Source organism: Dipodomys merriami, unplaced genomic scaffold, assembly GCF_024711535.1.
Source record: "Dipodomys merriami isolate MVZ:Mamm:240054 unplaced genomic scaffold, mDipMer1.0.p SCAF_5, whole genome shotgun sequence".
Taxonomy (NCBI): domain Eukaryota; kingdom Metazoa; phylum Chordata; class Mammalia; order Rodentia; family Heteromyidae; genus Dipodomys; species Dipodomys merriami.
In genome coordinates, this window is record NW_027206068.1 from 54,913,531 (window position 1) to 54,927,659 (window position 14,129).

At 36.5% G+C, this 14,129-nt stretch overlaps 1 long non-coding RNA gene across 1 annotated transcript; it reads right to left on the reverse strand.

The window, feature by feature from the left end:
- Window positions 1-5,239: 5,239 nt before the first annotated feature.
- Window positions 5,240-13,337, reverse strand: LOC138810117 (uncharacterized). The gene is made up of 3 exons (XR_011367033.1): window positions 13,263-13,337; window positions 7,362-7,417; window positions 5,240-5,408 (listed from the first exon to the last, which is right to left on the reverse strand). It is a non-coding gene; the product is annotated as an uncharacterized lncRNA (long non-coding RNA).
- Between the last annotated feature and the right edge of the window lie 792 nt (window positions 13,338-14,129).

Below are 14,129 nucleotides of genomic sequence, written 5' to 3' on the forward strand. Positions count from 1 at the left end.
AAAAATTAGATTGATATAATTATCAAATCTAAATTCTGTGTAATTAGATGCTTTTTTCATGATCATATACTTTCTTATAAAACAATATCACCAGCCAAACACATAATTTTTCTGGACTAAGATCTAATTTAGGATCCTAGCGCTTACCCTTTTGTGTGTTCCCCTCCTTTTTGGTTTGGACTTAACTACTAACTTGATTCTAATCAACAGAATATGGCAGAAGTAAAGCAATATTACTTCTGTGATTAAGTTACATAAAATGCAGCCTTTTTTTCTGGCTTTGAATGTTAAGAAGACCCCTGTAAGAGAAAAGTTAGAGAGAAATCTAGACTATATCCAGCTACAAATGAAGGACCTCATTCCAATAGCCTTTGGGATCTGAAATTCTATCAACTGCCATTATAAGCTTGACATTCCCCAGCTGAGCCTTCACATGAAACCTAAGCCCTGGCTGATACAGTGATTATAACATTTTGAGATACTGAAACAGAGAATGTATTTGAAGTATACTGTGATTTTTGACCCATAGAAATCACGAGATATTAAGTAAGCCTTGTTGTAAGCTCCAAAATTCATGGTGATTTGTTATATAGTAACAGACCTTAAATGCACTATTCTGTCATCTATTGCTTATCTGGTATTTCTTTCTCTTCTTCTGTAAGACACATTAGAAAAATTTTGGTGCCCCTTACTTTCTAATCCTTCTCTTTCATGTTTATTAAAAATCTCCTGGTCTCTCTCTGTGTTTTGTACTATGAGGGACTTCTTCTATTTAACTGGGTTTCTTTGTATTTCCTAGCTTTCAAGATTTCTACCTTTGTAATTCTATTGTTCTCTTTTCTAAAACTTCTACCTTATTTTATAAGTATTTCTTGAATCAGTAATAAGGCAAGATTATTTCTTGGAATATTTTATGCCAGTATATTATACAGTTTTGCTGAGGTAAGAAAAGTACTCGAATGGATCATATTTTCTAATTTTTAGTTCTGTTTTCTTATATCACTTTAGCTTTTAACCACTTTGATTTAATGTTAGTAAATAATAATTTCGCTTATCAAACATAAGTATTCCTTGATTATAATCTGTTTAGTACCTGATTCCAAGTCAGATGATTCTATACTTCCTGAGAAGTTCAAAAGAGTTTGACAGTGTCTGACTCTGACAATGTTTGAGTAATAAGAACATATACAATAATAGTAGTATAGTGATAGATTTTTTTCCAAGTTGAGAAGCTATAATACAAGATGTCCAGGTTAACCCAGTTGTTCTTATGTTGTATATCTGACTGTGCTGATGAAAGATATCAAAATTATTGTCCCAATTTGGTTTGGGTTTCAAGAGCCTGTATTGCCCTTTCTCAAGAGAATGAAGAGAAACTCAACACAAAGCTGGGAAGCTAGTCAGTCATTCTGTTTCAAAAGCCATTCAGTTTTCCAAAGTCCTTGAAAGACTTTGTTTAGATTTTTGAAGAGCCAAACAACCAAAAAGGAACATTTCAGTGTTTGATCATTGCTCAAGTTACTGAACACCTGAATAACACAATGCCCTACTGCTTGTGATAGTTACTGAATGGTGGTACTTTATAATAATTCCCACATCATTCTTCTAACTCAAAGGTTACATATAAAAAGATTTTTAAAAATAGATGACAGAAGTGCATTTCTGACTTGTAGAGCACACAGAATCACTTTAAAAGCCTAAGAGCTGAATAACTTGGTAGTAAATGACACCAAAAGGATGACTATGTATAATCATTGTGTAACACTCAATTATCCTTTTATGTATTATTCAACTTGGTCTTGGGCACATTGAGAATTTATTTCAAACCATTCCAACAACATGAAAATGTCTTAATTATTCAATTAGAATTTTAAGGGTTTAAGTTTCAAAGCTTTATGTTCCTAGAAACATAAACAGTTGTATCTCCAACAGGCACAGAAAGAAAGGAAGAGATGTGAGACTGGAATCCTGTAATCCCCTTCAAAATTAAATTCCCAGTGGTCTAAAGATCTCTCACTAGGCTCAGCTCCTAAAGCTTCTACTACCTTCCATTACACTGTCCTAGGACCCAAGTCTCTAAGAGACACTCATTCCAAATGTAACAAATGTTGACTATACTTACTAATACTGTGTTTGATATATGAAGTGTTGGTTCTGTTTTCACAATATGTATAATGTATGGGAGATGTGAAATGATGGTTTTCCATTTTGATTAAGATGAGCCACTGAAAATTACGTTGATAAATTTTATTCCAGGAGCCCCCAAAGTGAGTTAAACATGGCCCCATGGAGAATATGAGAAATAGTCCATTAATATTTTCAACTATTTAAGAAATACGTTAGTTTTCTGTCTCTGTGACAAAATATCTGAGATAATCAAGGAGAAGTGTTTATTTTGGCTCACAGTTGTTGGAGGTTTCAACCAATGGTTTGTGGCTCTACTCTTTTTGAATCTGTGGTAAGGTGGAATATCATGGTGGAGTGAGTGGAACAGAAAGCTGCTCACCACAAGGCAACAGAGAAATCCTTAAGTAAATAATTGACCCAGGGCTCTAACGTCCCTTTTAAGGTCAAGCCCTTAATATCCTAACTTTCTCCCATTAAGCCCCACCTCTTTAAAGTTCCATCACATCCTCCCAACACCATAAGCTGGAAACACAGTCTTCAACACAGGGGTTGAAAGAAGACATTTTCTAAATCATAGCAGCGGAGAACAGCTGTGCCTTTCTACAAATTCTCCTTAGTGGCCATCATAATGAATGTGGTGACTGCATGCATCATGGCTCTGGACCAATCAGGTAAAATAGGTGGTACTCGGTTAAGTTGTAATGATATTAAATAGTGTTCAATGCCAAAACTTTAAATGTGAAAACCAATGAGCTGTTCTCCTTTCTGTTAGTTATTTTGACAGTGTATGGTTATTATATATTAGTTCCTTTATTCACTAGATTTTTTCTTTTAGTAAATAATATATCATTTGGATTGTGATGGAAGTGGGGAGATGATGTTGGTAAAGTAAGGAACAGCAAGGAATAATATGATTACTGAATTTTCATTTACAGACATTTCCAATGTTCCCTTTGATTAACATCTTAAGTGGTTATCTCAGTATTATATATATATATATATATATATATATTATATATATATATATACTGTATTTACACTTTTGTAAACAGTCACATTTATTTTAATGGACAACATTTATTTTCCTGTATTGACAGCTATTCAAAGTATTCATGTACTTGCTTGCTAATGATTTTTAATTTTCTTTGAAGCTTTTCTCACTGAAAAGGATGTAATTTCAAGATTACAACTTACATTAACACCATAGACCATTTGAAAATAAAATATCAATCTGTTTTTTCATGTCCTTGCGAGATGGTAATCCTAAACTGAAATGATATTCCTGCCTTTTATATTATAGACAGAGGAAATCTGATCACTGCACAGAGATCCTAGCCTTTCCCTAATCCAACAAGACTCTTGGATTCCTAGCTGCTTTGACTTTTAATTCCTTTAATGCAGTATCAGTGCTTCTTGATACTGATCCTTGTCTTCCATTGGATGGGATGTCAGAGCAAGTAGAGACACAGAATATTGGCAAATCCTATCATGTTATTAGGGCTATGTGGTAAGCAGACAGCCCCATAATTCCCTCTCTTCCTGAAAGGATATGATTACAACTGTAAATCATTAGTCAATCAGAGTAAAGCTTTGTACTGAAATAATACTAGTGTCTCTACTTAATGCAGGAAAATATCCATTAAGCTGTATTTACTTGAAATCTGCGGGTAATATTTTTCAATTCTCAGTCATTTTGTATAGCTGCACCCTTATGTAAATTACCATTGAAAGCTGCTGCAGTGACATTTAAAATTTCATGATTTTCAGTTTGAGAAAAATAAGCCAAGGATCGAAGAAATTCCTTTAAAAATGTTCTAGCACATTGGGTTACTATGGAAGGTACTCAGGGAGGTGTAACTCTCCTATTTCGGGAAATATGCAAGAACAGTTTCAGATGTTAAAGACCTCAACATCTGGGGTATTATATTAGGGAAAAGGAATGGTTTCAAGAAGAGGAACCACCAACCTAGATAAAAAACACAACATGAGGAAGTTGTGATGGAAGCTGAAGAAAATCCTGGAAGTTAGTTGTCCAAAAAGGTGTAGGGAAAAAGGCTATAAGTCAGTGTAGGGATGGCTCAATGGTGAAAAGGAAGATGCTACCTTCCTACTTTAGAAGACTGGAAAAATTCCAGAAGCAGTTGATGTATAGTAATAAGATAATGGAGATCATGTATGTTATTTTTACATTAAAATTTTGGTTTGTTGAGATGGAGGCATGGCATGTACTAGCCAAGCAAGCAAGTGAGCAAGTACACAGGACCTAAATTCAAGTCCTAGGGGAAAAATGACACATTAAACAAACAAAACCACACTAAAGCCACTAGCACAACCATTTTCATTGCCACACTGTTTACCATAGCCAAGATGTGAAATCAACCTAGATGCTCCTTAGTGACAAATGGATCATGAAAATGTGGTATATATAATCAATGAAATTCTGTGCTTCCCTCAGAAAGAATGATATTTTACCATTCCTAAGAAAATGGAAAGACCTGAAAACAATTATACTAAGTGAAGTAAGCCAACCCAAAGAAACATAGGTTACATAGTTTCCCTGCCCATAAATCCACAAGTAAACACACTGGATGGTAAAAGACAAAACAAATTACACTTGGACATGATCAATTAAACAGGACTCTATTGAGACCAAAGGAGGATATTCTTTGGAGAGGATTACAAAGGCTCAATAGCTATGTGCATATGATCATATAAAATGAAGTTTATTGAAATGAACTCCAAGAAATGGAAACAAGAGTTTGTTCTGTTATTTTGCTTTGTTGTTGTTGTTGTTTTTCTCCTTCGTCACTGTTTTTTTTTATTTCTGTACCTTTGTCTTATATACAAGTTTATTTGTTTTGGGGAGGGTAATGCAACAGTGATATTCACTAGGCACTGTATTGAAAATAAACTATACAATGGAAAGTAAAAAACTGGGAGAAAATGAGGGAAGAGGTGACACAGTTAAAAAAGAAATGTACTCATTAGCAAATTTATGTAACTTTAACAAATCTGTACATCATCTTTTTTTTTTCTTATTGGTCATGGGGCTTGAACTCTGGGCCTGGGTGCTGTCCTTCAGCTCTTCAGATCAAGGCAAATGCTCTACCACTTGAACCACAGTGCCACTTCCAGTTTTCTGGTGGTTGACTGGAGATAATAGTCTCACAGACTTTGCTGCCAGGGCTGGCTTTGAACCACGATCCTCAGATCTCAGCCTCCCAAGCTACTAGCTTCGGTTACAGGTGTAAGCCACTGGTGCCCAGCCTTCTGTACATCATCTTTACAATAAAAATAAATAAAAATTTAAAATTATATGTTAAGTTCTGTCAATAAGGTTTACAGTTATTTTTTAAATAATAAAAGGTAAAGAAAATAGGTGGGAAAAGAAAATCAGAGGTAAAAGAGTGATTAAATCTTAACTTCAGCTTAAAGGAAAACCAATAAAGGAAAGAATTCAAAATATGAATCAAATTAGGGCCAACTTATAGTACAATTATAATAAAAGCAATTCTAGCTATTTATTACTTGATAAAGTTTCAAATATTCTCTCTCTCTCTTTCTCTCTCAGTAGAACAAATCTATTTTCCACATCACTTCCAACGCATGCCAACTGCATTTTGTTTATTTCCTTGGTTCAGGTAACATCTATGTATATATAAACTATTGCCTAAGTGGAAAGATTTAGTGATAGTAAATTAGGCACTCAAGCAAGTAATTTTCAGTAACTACATAAATAATATGTTAAATTACTCCTTAGTGCTCTGAGTTGTCTTCCAGACTGTTGGAGTTCTAGACTGGGTTTGTACGAATGGAAAAAGCTTCATGGGACTGTATTATTACATTGGCTCAGATCAATGTGTTTTATCTTTGTCAGAATATAAGTGCTCTAATGGGAGAAATCTAGTTCTATTTCCACAATATTCACCACATTTCCAATACTGGTCCTAAAATAGTCCTGTGAATCTTTTCTGTCATACATGAATAAGACTGAGTAAGCAAGTCATAGGTCCTGACTCTGAACACTTTGCAAGAAGAGCCATAATGCCTAACACTGTGGTAAACTCTTAAAAAAAACCTTAGCAAAACTTCAGTATATCAACAAACCTATACTAAGTCTGATAGATGTAGAATGACTGCTAAAAGGACTTTAGCAGGAATTAGTGAATTTTTGCTTACTTCTGACATCACTCAACCCTTTAAGAAGAAAGAAAAGTAGAATGACATTAGGGGTCAAATAAGGAATCTGTGCAACACTTCTGCCACTCAGGATATATGTATGAAGAAGGAATATATGAAATAGGAACTAAAACTTGTAGATTTCTGCCCTAAAATTGTTGAGGCAGTGTACTTGACTGATACAACTTATAAGGAAATGACCACATTTGTTTTTGTAAACTAGATCCTAGATACTGGCTTTTAGTGGGATGGTCATCTGACTAGATTTCTTTTTTTTTTTTTCCTTTTTAGTTAACGACAATTGAAATTAACTCAATCAATCAGAACACTCCTCCTGGAAATCTGAACTAAGACAAGCAAGGCAATCACCAATTATTAGTAGAGGCAGAAACAGATGAGGGCCCAGAAAGATACAGCACATATTTGTTATAAGGAGTAGCAATGAAACATGAGCAGAGGAAGCAGGCCATGGAGAAAAGAAGTAAGTGGAGACTCCAGCAAAGCAGAAACAGCTTTGTGAAGCAGCAGCACATAATAAGTCTGGCACAACGGAAGCAGGCACAGCCTGTTTCTCAAGTTGCCTTTGACTGCAGTGAACTTTCACACAAACCTTTACAGTAATTCCTTGTTCTCCTGGCTGAGACAAACAGTGAGATGCACAAAGGCCTTTTAGGACCTATCTGTTTTAATCCTCTCCACAAACTGCAAGAGAGTCATAATTAACCCAAGCCTGGATAGGGACATACAACAAGCTGAATATATTCAGCATGTTATGTTACTCAGCTATTTGAAAGAGGAAATAAAAGATCTAGGCAAATCCAGGATTGTCTGGCTCTAAAATGCTGAAACATTTTATTTTATTTTATTTTTTACTTTCTTGTGTGTGTGTGTGTGTGTGTGTGTGTGTGTGTGTGTGTGTGTGTGTGTGTGTGTGTGTGTGTGTGTGTGTGTGTCATTCTCAGCTCTTAAATAGCTGAATTACCATGTATCCCTATGGGCTGTCTTGCCAAAAATTAAAAAAAAAGTGTAATCATAAATAAATGAAAGGTACTTACTGAACAAGCACAACAAAAATTTAACTGCTTTCTTCTGTGTTCAAAGCCATCCTGGGCTACAAAGCAAACAATAGATAAAATAAGTTAGAAAGTTTTAATAAACTAAAAGCAAAATAATTGAATAGGAAAAAATTATGTGATTTACCAGTGCGTTTTATGAAATGAGTGTGTGGGGTTTTTTTTTTAGTTTTTAGGATAATACATAATTTAAGAAATTGATATGTTAGACAGAAAAGCATTTGTAAGCTGTATTTTATAGCACACCTTTCAAGCCTTCATAGCTGGTCAATGTCTATCATGTGAATACTGATGTAAGCATGAATTATGCTATGATGTATGGATTTCTGTCTTGGCTGGAGAGGAACAGGGAGCCATATTAGCTGATTACTTTGTAGGGAGAGGTGAACTTTGAATCTGTCTTGGGGGTGGATATTAACTTCATAATTTTGTAGCTATAGTTGGTACTAAGACACTTCCTATGACTTCTGATTTAAGTTTCCTCACCTACAAAAATATTCATGATAATACCACAAAACTATCTCAAGGAATATTTGCATAAGCTAAATTAGAAAACAACTTTTTAATCAGGATTTGGTGTTAGTTTATTTTTTTTCCTTTAAAGATGTACAAACCTTTGACTAGGAAAGTGACACACATTAGAAACTTTCAATAAGACACATTTTAATGCTCTCAAACTCACCCACAACCTTATCTCAAGAAAGCTCTTTTCTTTTTCTTTTTCTGGCTAGTACCTGGACTAGAATTCAGGGCCTATGGCTCACGAGGCTTTCTTACTGATAGAAGGCACTCTACTACTTAAGCCACACCCTCAGTCTTTCCCTTCTACTTCCCTCTCCTTCGTTCCTTACCTTCTCCTTCCCTTCACTCCCCTCCTTTTCTGTCCCCTCCTCTCTCCTTCTCTTCTTAAATTTTCTCCTTTCCCTTCTCTTCCCTTCCATTCCATCTCTTTTCCCTCTTTCTCCCTCCCTTCCTCCATCTTTTCTTCCTTCCTTCCTTCCTTCCTTCCTTCCTTCCTTCCTTTCTTTCTTTCTTTCTTTCTTTCTTTCTTTCTTTCTTTCTTTCTTTCTTTCTTTCTTTCTTTCTTTTTCTTTCCTTCCTTCCTTTCTTTCCTTCCTTCCTTCCTTCTTCCTTCGTTCCTTCCTTCCCTCCTTTCTTCTTTTCTTAATATTTTATATAATGTAGAATTCGATTCAGTAATTTATTGTCAAATAGTTTTAGTCTACTTCTTGTTTTAATTAATTTTCTCCTCTAATTTATTTTCTTAACTGACAGGAAAAAAAAAAGATGAAATGCTAAATCCAGAAAGAGAGAGACAGAGACAGAGACACAGAGAGACAGAGACAGACAGAGACAGAGAGACAGAGAGCTAAGGCAAACAGACAGAGACAGAGAGACAGAGACTGAGAGACAGAGAGAGCGAATGAGAAGGAGGTGAGGGAACGTGGACTAGAGATGTTAACCCACTTTGGAAAGACAGGAGTGATAGAAAGGAGTAGGCACTGATGTGGAATGTGAAAGAAAAGTTCCACAGAGGAAGCAAGCCTTAAAAAGTCCTTGGACTTGAGTCACCAGGCTCAGAGTTAAAGTCTGAAGAGGGCCAGAGTTAAAGTCTGAAGAGGAGGCAACAATGCTTGATTAGAAACATACTCATTACCTTGCCCGTGTAACTGTAAACCCTCTGTACAGTATTTTCACAATAAAAGAGGGAGCCTCTTAGGGGCACATCTGCCCTTCCCTCTACCCCCCTTATCTGCAGGAGGAAGCCAGCATATTCTCTGGAGAAACTGAAACTGAAAAGTCACTTATTTAGGCAAACAGGAACTCTGAGAGCAAGGGAATCATGTGAGAGAAAGAAAATGGAACAAAATACCCAAGGCCCAGTTGCCAGCCATACATCTGCCAGGCAGGAAGGGAGGAACAGAAAGGAGTGGAGGAGGGAAGAGAGGGGAAGAAGATGAGAGGAAAGGAGAGGAGAAAGGAGGGAGGGAGGGAAAGGGAAAGGAAAGGAGGAGAGGAGAAAAAACGCGGGAAAGAGGAGAAAAGGGAGATAAAGGAGAAGAGGGAAAGCAAAGGAGGAAAGGGAAAAGAAAGAGGAACATGCGAGGCGAAGAATCATGAAGGGAAGATGAATGACATCCTCAGTGAAATTTTAACACATTTGGGCACTGTTCACCGCCATTTACCAAAAAAGATAAAAGTAAGGCCACATACAAGAGGTTAGGAATTAGCATGAAATTAGGCCATCTGAAAGCTGTAGGATGCTCAAGAAATTCCTTCAAATTTTGGAGAAAAAACATATATCTCACTCTGACATAGCATCTGATAATATATCTCATGGTGCATTTCACTGACATTTAAGAATTTTCATCATACAGAATTCAAATCCTTCCCTCTCCTTAACATCTCTTGAATATTTGTGGAAATGAATGGGTTATCTTATTGTAGTAGTAACTTATTTGCTTCTTTTAGTTTATTATTATTCATTGCTGTTTTATCTCAGCAAACCTGATTTAAAAAATAACAAATCTAGGACAGTTTGGGGCCCCAAGTTGGACATATGGGAAGCTCATGTGTCACATGCAATGTGCATACACACCTATTCTTGAAGTTAGAGTAAGTACGGTAGGGTGAAACATGCCCCTAAGCTTACCTGTTGAGTATACAATGTGAACATACAATCAGGATACAATATGTGTCCTTGATTCTTGGAACCAGGGCTTTGAATGCAACTTATAGTATGAATTAGCTATATCCTTATATATCACCTGCACCAGAATCCACTCCAAATGGATCAAAGACCTTGGAGTCAAAGCAGACACTCTGAAAACATTACAGGATGGAATAGGAGAAACCCTAGGTTTCCTTGGCACAGGCCGAAATTTTCTTTTTTCTTTTTTTTGGGGGGGTCCAGTAGTGGGGCCTGAACTCTGGGCCTGAGCGCTGTCCTTCAGCTCTTCAGCTCAAGGCTAGCACTCTACGACTTGCGCCACAGTGCCACTTCCAGCTTTTTTCTTTTTGCTTATGTGGTGCTGAGGAATCGAACCCAGGGCCTCATGCATGCAAGGCAAGCACTCTACCACTGAAGCAGAATATCTGATTATTCTTGTGGTACTGAATTTTGAATCCAAGGCTTCATATTCACTAGACAAGTACTTTACCACTTGAACCACACCTCCAGCCCTTTTTGCATTAGTTAGTTTTTAGATAGTGTGCCCCATTTTTACTGAGGCTGACCTCAGACTGTGGTACTCTTACCTATATCTCCTCCAGATATGGAGGAACATACAAATCCCACCCTACCTGGGTTCTGTGTTGAGATAAGATCTTGCTAACTCTTTACCTGGACTTGCTTTGAACTTCAGTATTCCTGATATTTATCTCCTAAGTATCTAGACTTAGAAGCGTGAGCCACCTGGCCCAACCTGGATGTTAAAATCTTACATAATTATAATGCATTGATTGAAATCAGGGAATTATCTTTGATCAGTTCATTAGCTAACCTATAAATCTTATTTAAATTTCACCAGTATTTCATGAGTCATTACACAAACAAAGTAAGCAAAGTTACTTCTTGGAGGCCCTTTCTAGAACATGTGTACTTGTTAGGAATTTGCTCGCAAGATTATAGAGTCTAATGTATGTATATACAATATGCAAGACACCGGAATTAAATGCAGTGACACCAGGGGTTGTACCATGGGGGAAAAACATACAAAGAAACAAAAAAATCATATACTACATTATAAGTACATTAAAAACAACAACAAGAAAGATACAATCTCTTGTGTCCCTATCTTGGGGTTCATTTTGCCTAGCATTAGGTTATATGGTCATATGTACATAGCTTTTGACCTTTTCTGCTTAGATGCATGGCCCATTGTAACAATGATATGTACAAGACACTATGTTGAAAATGAACTTTACAACTTTGCAGCAGGGGTGAGGGAGGAGTTGGGGAGGAGGGGAGGAAAGGGATGGTAGGGGAAAAACAAAGGAGGAGTGACAATGCTCACTAGGAAATGGACTCATTACCTTGCTCATGTAACTTTAACTCCTCTGTACAGTATCTTTACAATAAAAAGATATATTTAAAAAAAGAAAAAAGAAAAAAAAGAAGTGAAAATGAATGATTAAAAAAAAAGATTAGAGAGTCTAATAGGTCTCAGGGATTTCTAAAGCATTCCCAAATGGGCAGCAGCATTATACTTTCTCCATATGATATCTAAATAAGAATTCTATTTTTAAAAGTTTTATAGAGAGAAGATAAAAGCACATGATAATATCTCTCTCATTTATTTCCTAATTTTGGAGGATGGTTTGGAACATAAGGAACAGAGAAAAAAATGAGATGTACAAGACGTTATGTTGAAAAATGAACTTTACAACTTTGGTGTGGGAGGTGGGGGGTGGGGGGGAAGGGGAGTTGAGATGTGAAGGGATGGGAAGGGGAAACAAAGGAGGAGACAACAATGCTTGATAATAAATGTACTCATTACCTTGCCCATGTAATTGTATCCCCTCTGTATGGTATTTTCACAATTAAAAAAAAGAAGAAAAACGAAAAAAAATTATCTTAAAACATACTATTTATCTACCAAATTTATTTATAGGTTAAAATTTTATTTATGGGTTAAAATTTACTTTATAAGTGGGCACATAGATAGCCCCATTAAATAACCCAACAAATTTTCTTATTCCATCCATAGACATTCATCATGTTCCTCTCCTTTTCCCTATAAAGCCCAAATGAAGGAAAACAACCTACTCCTGTCCTATTGTGAAAGAATAGAAGTTATTTATTTTGTAGGCACTCCTTCACAGGGAGCATCCATTTGGATGAATTTGAAAATGTCTTTCACACTGAGCCAGAACATACAATGGTTTCTTCTATCCCTAAAGTAAATATGGTAGTTACCCAAGCATTACGAGCGTTCTGTACAAAACTACATTGTGACTCTTGCACATTCCCCTTTCATTCTATACTTAAGAACATTTTTGATTTCTTTCATTCTGTCCCTGGAGTGTAACTGCTATACTCCCTGTAGTAGCAGGCCCTAATAACCCAGACAAATTGGCCTCATGAAGTCAGTCTCAGAAAAGAAATGTTCATATAAAGAGATCTTTCAGTTCTTATTATTTCTTAATGATCATATATTATTAATACCCTGGGTGCTGTTTCTACATTTGCATGTAGCTTAAATGTAAGTGATTCCAGGAAAATAAAAATCCATGGGGACTGGGAAGGTAGCTCAGTGGTTGAGTGCTAATCCAGCATGTGCAAAGTCCTGGGTTAGTTCCCTAGCAACACACACACACACACACATACACACACACACACACACACACACACACACACACACACACACACACACACACACACACACACACACACAGATTTTAGGTACATGCCTTTAATGCAATCTGCTGAAGCAGGGTAGAAAGTTGGAGACCATCTTGAGTTACATAGTAAAACTTTGCCATAAATAATAATAATGAAATCTACAGAATAAAAATCTTGATAGAAAATTAATTTTTTAGCCAGGTGGTGGTAGCTCACAGCTACTCAGGAGGCTGAGATCTGAGGATCTCGGTTCAAAGCCAGCCTGGGCAGAAAACTCCATGAGACTCTTATCTCTAATAAACTGCTCAGAAAACCAGAAGTAGCACTGTGGCCCTAGTGGTAGAGCACTCATCTTGAGCTGAAGAGCTGGGGGATATCACCCAGGTCCAGAGTTCAAGCCCCATGACTGACAAAATAACAATAATAATAATTATTATTTTATTTTATTACTATGGAAATATACTGTGTATCACCTTGCTGTGTCCTCTGTAAAAAAGGGTTACAAATTAAGAACCATAAATAGAAATATATGGTCTCACCATTCTTTCTAGAGGCTAGAAGTCTGTGATCAAGTCTTCATTCAGCAAGGTAGATTCCCTCTGAGAGCTGTGCCTCTCATTTCCAGGTAATCTTTGACGTGGGTGACATTCTTTGTAAGTAGATGACATTTTCTCTGACTTCACAATAGCTGTCCTTTGGGAATGTCTATCTCCTGAGCTAAATTTCCCCTTTTTATAAGGACAGCAGTCTCCATGGATCTAGATGCAGCCTAATAATCTCTTTGCAATATGATGATCATATATAAAGACCCTGTATAAAGCCACGTTTTGAAGTGTGGGGAGTTAAGACTTCAACTTACTTTTTCAGAGGAGACAGGATGATTGGTGCCAGCAGATACTGCCCAGAGGCTATGAGGCTAAGAAAGAACAGAATAAGCTCAGCTAACAATGGCCACAAACCTAATAAAGAGAGTATTATGTCCAGAGAAAGTACTGAGCTTTAGGCTTCTCAGTTTCACTCATGTCTTCAGAAAGCAAAACCAAAATGTGCCAGTTTTCAAAAGCAGGATACTAACCATTGCTCAAATCTTGTAACATTTTCATAATCAACTCATTAGTTGAAGAAATAAACAATATAGATATGGCTAAATAAAAATCAGATAACAGTTAAGCTATCTTCTTACAGAACATGTTTAAAAAACAAAATTGTATAGGTAGGAATGCTTATAACTCTAGCTACTCAGGAGGTAGAGAAAGGGAGGATGGTTGTTGGAGGCAAAAAAAAATGTTCCCAAGACTTCCATCTTACCCAGTAAAAGTTGAGTGTAGAGGCCTATGCCTTTCATCTCCTATACGTGGAAAGCATAAATAGAAGGACCACTCTCTAGCCCAGGCGAGGCATAAATG